This window comes from Capsicum annuum, chromosome 11, assembly GCF_002878395.1.
Source record: "Capsicum annuum cultivar UCD-10X-F1 chromosome 11, UCD10Xv1.1, whole genome shotgun sequence".
NCBI classification, from domain to species: Eukaryota; Viridiplantae; Streptophyta; class Magnoliopsida; order Solanales; family Solanaceae; genus Capsicum; species Capsicum annuum.
In genome coordinates this window covers 227,876,757-227,882,314 of record NC_061121.1, presented here as the reverse complement: position 1 = coordinate 227,882,314, position 5,558 = coordinate 227,876,757, and the positions used below count along the sequence as shown (strand labels likewise).

Genomic DNA, 5,558 nt, shown 5'->3' with positions numbered 1-5,558 from the left:
CCCCCCCCCCCCACCTCGGCCTTCAACCTGCCGCCGCCCGGTCTCCAGCCGCCAATTCGGTCTCCAACAGGCCGAAACTCCGTCTGCAACCGCTACGCCGTCTCCAGCAGCCGCAGCTCCAAGCGAAATCCGGTGACTTCTAACCTTTGTTATTTCGTTATTTCGTATTGCATTTTATTTCATTATTTCATATTCCATCCTTATTGCATTTTATTTCATTATTTCATATTCCATCCTTAGTATTTTGCTCGTAGTAGCCCCTGTACCTTGTCTGCTGTCTGTTGTTGCTGTTGCTGTGGTCGTTTCTTAGTTTTATTTCGGGAATATTACTTTGAATGTGTGTGAGCTTTGTATTTCCTTGCTGCTGCTTTGATACTGTCACCGGGTTCATCTTTATATTTTCCTATACTGTCGGGTAGTTGTGGCTGTGGGTGGTAATGGGTGGATAGGGTCATGTCCGAGGGGGTTGGGGCGTGGGGCCGTGGTGGGGGCGGGGGATGGGGAGAGGTCGGGAGTGGGCGGGAGGCCAAGGTTGGGCCGAGGGGGAGGTAGTGGGGGGCGTGTGGATAGCGACGGTAGGCTGAGGGTTGGGTCTTGGAATATAGGGACCCTTCAGGGTAAGTCCGTAGAGCTTGTGAAGATTCTTAGGAAGAGGAGGATCAACCTTGCGTGTGTCCAAGAGACCAAGTGGGTAGGGTCTAAGGCTAGGGATGTGGATGGTTACAAACTGTGGTACTCTGGGAGCGAGAGGCGTAGGAATGGAGTTGGCATCTTAGTAGATGAAGAGCTTAGAGGTCAGGTAGTGGAGGTGAAGAGGATCAACGATAGGTTGATGACTATTAAGTTGGTCATTCGGGGGTTTACCCTGAACGTGTGTAGTGCTTATGCGCCGCAAGTGGGAGCGGAGGGGGAGGAGAAGATGCGGTTCTGGGAGGCTTTGGAGGAGGTGGTGAGAGGCGTGCCCAGTTCGGAGAAGATTGTTGTAGCAGGGGATTTCAACGGGCACATCGGGGCGCTACCGGGAGGCTTTGGGGATGTGCATGGTGGTTTTGGTTTTGGAGAGAGAAATGAAGAGGGGGCGACCCTATTGGAGTTTGCGAGGGCCTTTGGGCTGGTGGTGGTGAACTCGGGCTTCCCGAAGAAGGACGAGCACCTGATCACTTTTCGGAGCGCGATAGCCAGGACCCAGATTGACTTTTTGTTGCTTAGGAAAGGGGATAGGGCGTTGTGTAAGGACTGTAAAGTCATCCCGAGTGAGAATCTCTCGACCCAACATAGGCTTTTGATTATGGATTTGGGTATAAAGAAGAATAGAAAGAGGAGGAGTACAGAGTGTAGACCGAGAATTAAGTGGGGCGGCTTGACGCCAGTAAATGCGTGGGAGATAGGGGAGAGGTTGGCGGGCAAGGGGGTGTGGGAGTGTAGGGGGGACGTGGATAGTATGTGGGACAGGGCGGCAAGGTGCATCAGGGAGAATGCAAGGGAGGTGTTGGGTGTTTCTAGGGGCTGGGCCGGTCACCATCGGGGGGATTGGTGGTGGAATGAAGAGGTGGAGAAGAAAGTGGAGACCAAGAAAGAGGCGTATGCTAAGTTGGTGGAAAGTAAGGACGAAGAAGAGAAGCGGGTAAACAGGAAAGAGTACAAGCTAGCGAGGAAGGAGGCGAAGTCAGCGGTCACGGCAGCTAAGACGGCCGCTTTTGAGAGCTTGTATGCAGGGTTACAGAGGAAAGGAGGGGAGAAAAAGTTGTTTAGACTCGCTAAGGCTAGGGAGAGGAAGGGTCGTGACCTCGATCAGGTGAGGTGCATTAAGGGGGAGGACGGTAGAGTGTTGGTGGAGGACGGCCACATAAAGAAGAGATGGCAGTCGTACTTTCATAGGCTCTTGAATGACGAGAGGGACAGAGCTATTGTGTTAGGGGAACTGGAGCACTCAGAGGAGTGTCGGGATTTTAGCTATTGTAGACGTTTTAAGGTAGAAGAGGTTAGACAGGCAGTTCGCAGGATGCGTAGGGGTAGGGCGACGGGGCCGGATGAGATACCGGTGGAGTTTTGGAAGTTCGTTGGAGAGGCTGGTGTAAGGTGGTTGACTGGATTGTTTAATGAAATTTTCAGGACGGCAAAGATGCCCGAGGCGTGGAGGTGGAGTGCCATGATCCCTCTCTATAAGAATAAGGGGGACATTCAGAGTTGTAATAACTATAGGGGGATTAAGTTATTGAGTCACTCTATGAAGATCTGGGAGAGAGTGGTCGAGGTGAGGCTGAGACGGATAGTGTCTATCTCGGAAAACCAGTTCGGATTTATGCCCGGCCGCTCGACGACGGAGGCAATCCACCTGGTACGGAGGTTGGCGGAGCAGTATAGGGAAAGGAAGAAGGATCTGCACATGGTGTTTATCGACCTGGAAAAGGCTTACGACAAAGTCCCCAGGGAGGTGCTTTGGAGATGCTTGGAGGTGAGGGGAGTACCGCAGGCATATATCAGAGTAATTAAGGATATGTATGAGGGAGCGAAAACCCAGGTGAGGACGGCGGGAGGAGACTCAGAGCATTTCACTGTCCGGACAGGATTGCATCAGGGATCTACTCTTAGTCCCTTTTTGTTTGCGTTAGTAATGGATGTGTTGACGCGGCGTATTCAAGGGGAGGTGCCGTGGTGTATGCTCTTTGCAGACGATGTAGTTCTGATAGATGAGACTCGAGGGGGTGTAAAGGACAAATTAGAGATGTGGAGGCAAACTCTTGAGTCTAAAGGGTTCAGGGTGAGCAGAAGCAAGACAGAGTATGTGGAATGTAAGTTTAATGACGTGAGGCGGGAGAACGAGGTAGTAGTGAAGCTGGAAGCACAGGAGGTATGTAAGAGGGATAAGTTCAAGTATCTCGGGTCCGTGATCCAGAGTAACGGTGAGATTGACGAGGATGTCTCGCACCGTATTGGGGCGGGATGGATGAAGTGGAAACTCGCGTTGGGGGTGCTGTGTGATAAGAAGGTGCCGCCCAAGCTTAAAGGCAAATTCTATAGGGTGGTAGTCCGTCCGGCCTTGCTGTATGGAGCGGAGTGTTGGCCAGTTAAGAACTCCCACATCCAAAAAATGAAGGTGGCAGAAATGCGGATGTTGCGCTGGATGTGTGGACTGACTCGAGGGGATAGAGTTCGGAATGAGACTATCCGGGAGAAGGTTGGTGTGACTTCAGTGGAGTGTAAGATGCGGGAAGCACGATTGAGATGGTTCGGACACGTGAAGAGGAGGGGCATGGATGCCCCGGTCCGTAGGTGTGAGAGGCTAGCGTTGGATGGTTTTAGGCGGGGTAGGGGTAGGCCGAAGAAGTACTGGGGTGAGGTGATTAGGCGGGACATGGAACAGTTACAGCTCACCGAGGACATGACCCTAGATAGGAAGGTCTGGAAGACGCGAATTACGGCAGAAGAGTAGGGCCAGATTGGGTCGCTAGGGTAGGGATTTACTTGGTGGGGTTTTTTTTTTATTTTTTATTTTTTATTCCCGTTATGATTCCGTATTCAGTGTTCCATGCTTATTACGAATCTGTGTGCTTTCCTCTGCTTTCCTCTGTTTTATATTCCTTATGGGTGCCGTATTTATGTTATGTCATCTGCTTCTGTGCTTTACTATGTGTTTGTGTGATATCTTGTGCCTTGAGCCGGGGGTCTTTCGGAAACAGCCTTTCTACTTCATCAGAGGTAGAGGTATGGACTGCGTACATCTTACCCCCCAGACCCCACTAAGTGGGAATACACTGGGTTTGTTGTTGTTGTTGTATGTTTTATAACTCTATTTTTAGATATTTAAACTATTTTTCGCCGAATCCCAGCAACTGTATCTATCCCTAGATCCATATCTCCGAATCTTTAAATTGAGACCGTAAAGAATCCGACTGTTAGATCCGTACCAGTATCGGACACCCGCACCCGAGTCCGAGCAACTTAGGTGGTCAATAAAGAGGATTGAGAACCATAACATCTTAGGTTCATATCCTAGTGAAGCAAAAATACTACTCCCTCCATTTCAATTTGTTTGGCTTATTTTCCTTTTTAGTCCTTTACAAAAAGACCATTTCTTTCTTTTTTTGGCAATTCTATAATTCTAGCTTTTCACATGTCATATTTAAGACTACAAGATTAGAGAGCATTTTGATAGGACCACAAGATTCAAGCGTCTTCTTTAGTATCTTAAACTCTAAACTCTGTGCTAAGTCAAAACCAACAAAAAGAAGTCTTCTTTACGCACCCAAACGTGTGGCATAGTGCTCAATGAAGTGAATTGAGAATCATAAGGTCTCACGTTCAATTCCCACCCTAGACAAAAATACTGGGTGATTTCTTCTCATCTGTTCTAGCTTTCTTGGACAGAGTTACCTAATACATGTTACGAGGTGGTATGTATCACATGATATTAGTCAAGGTGCGTCAAAGCTTTTCCAAACATCACAGTTATTAAAAGAAGAAGAAAAAATAACATAAACATACACCTTAACTTAGCATATTTACACAAATCTCCACTCTTACAAAGTAAATTCATTAGAAGTATTATGTATTTAGACAGACCGAACTAATTATGTATCTTTACAAGTAAATAATATATCTTCATTGAATATATCAGGAGCTATTTATGTATATCGGCAGATCAAAAATTGAGATTTTCAGTAATTATGCAAAATACGAAAATTTTCTGTAACTAGTCTCCAAACTATCGAAATTTATGTTGTTTGCCCTTAAAAAAGTTAAGTATTAAAGCTCAACAATTCATTATATATGCAAATTGGGAGAGAGGTGAACTCACCAAGGAAGAAGCAGTATGGCAAAATCCTCTACAGAAAAAGAAGAGAGCAATATCTGCCACAATTTTGTTATGTAGAATTTTTCAGGTCCGATTCAGTTGCCGGGTCGGATCTCAACCTCTTGGTTTCCCTCCAGATATAATTATTACTTATTAATTAGTTGTTTTTGCTTTTACGGTTTTACCCATATTTATAAATATTACTCCCTCCATTTCATAATAAATGAATTGTTGACTTTGACATATAGATTAAAAAAAAAAAATCAAAGACATAAATTTAACATGGTTTTCCATTTTTACCCTTGTTCAAAGTACATAATCATATTTATTTTATTCTTTTTCAGCTGATAGACCTCCTTGGTTGTCAAATCCTCAAGGGTAAATTTGAAAAAAAAAATTAATGATTCACTTATTTTGAAATACCAAAAATACTCCAATAATTCATTTATTATGAAACGGAGGAAGTACTAGTTTAGGTGTACCGCTTTGCGCGTGTACCTCACGTTCAAACATATGATATTTGTTTAATAGAGATGGATACAATAATTAAATTCAACATCTTTTGAAGAATTTATTTAATTAAATCTAACTTTTACCGAAAAAAATTCTCAAAGTCGATCGATATTTATCTTCTACCTGTAGACTGCAACAAAACAATATGATGATAGAGACATCAAAACAATATAATTAAATCTAACCTTTACATAAAATTTTCCTCAAAGTCGTCCGACACTCATCTGCCACCTGTAAACTATAACAAAAT

At 45.1% G+C, this 5,558-nt stretch overlaps 1 protein-coding gene across 1 annotated transcript in view; it reads right to left on the bottom strand.

Annotated features, from left to right (window-relative positions):
• The window catches only part of LOC107848294, a 9,064-nt gene extending 4,036 nt beyond the window's left edge, over nucleotides 1-5,028 (bottom strand). Inside the window, exon 1 of the transcript XR_007047510.1 lies at nucleotides 4,799-5,028. The gene's annotated coding sequence lies outside the window, so the exon portion shown is untranslated. The remainder of the gene's footprint in view (nucleotides 1-4,798) is intronic.
• Nucleotides 5,029-5,558: the final 530 nt, after the last annotated feature.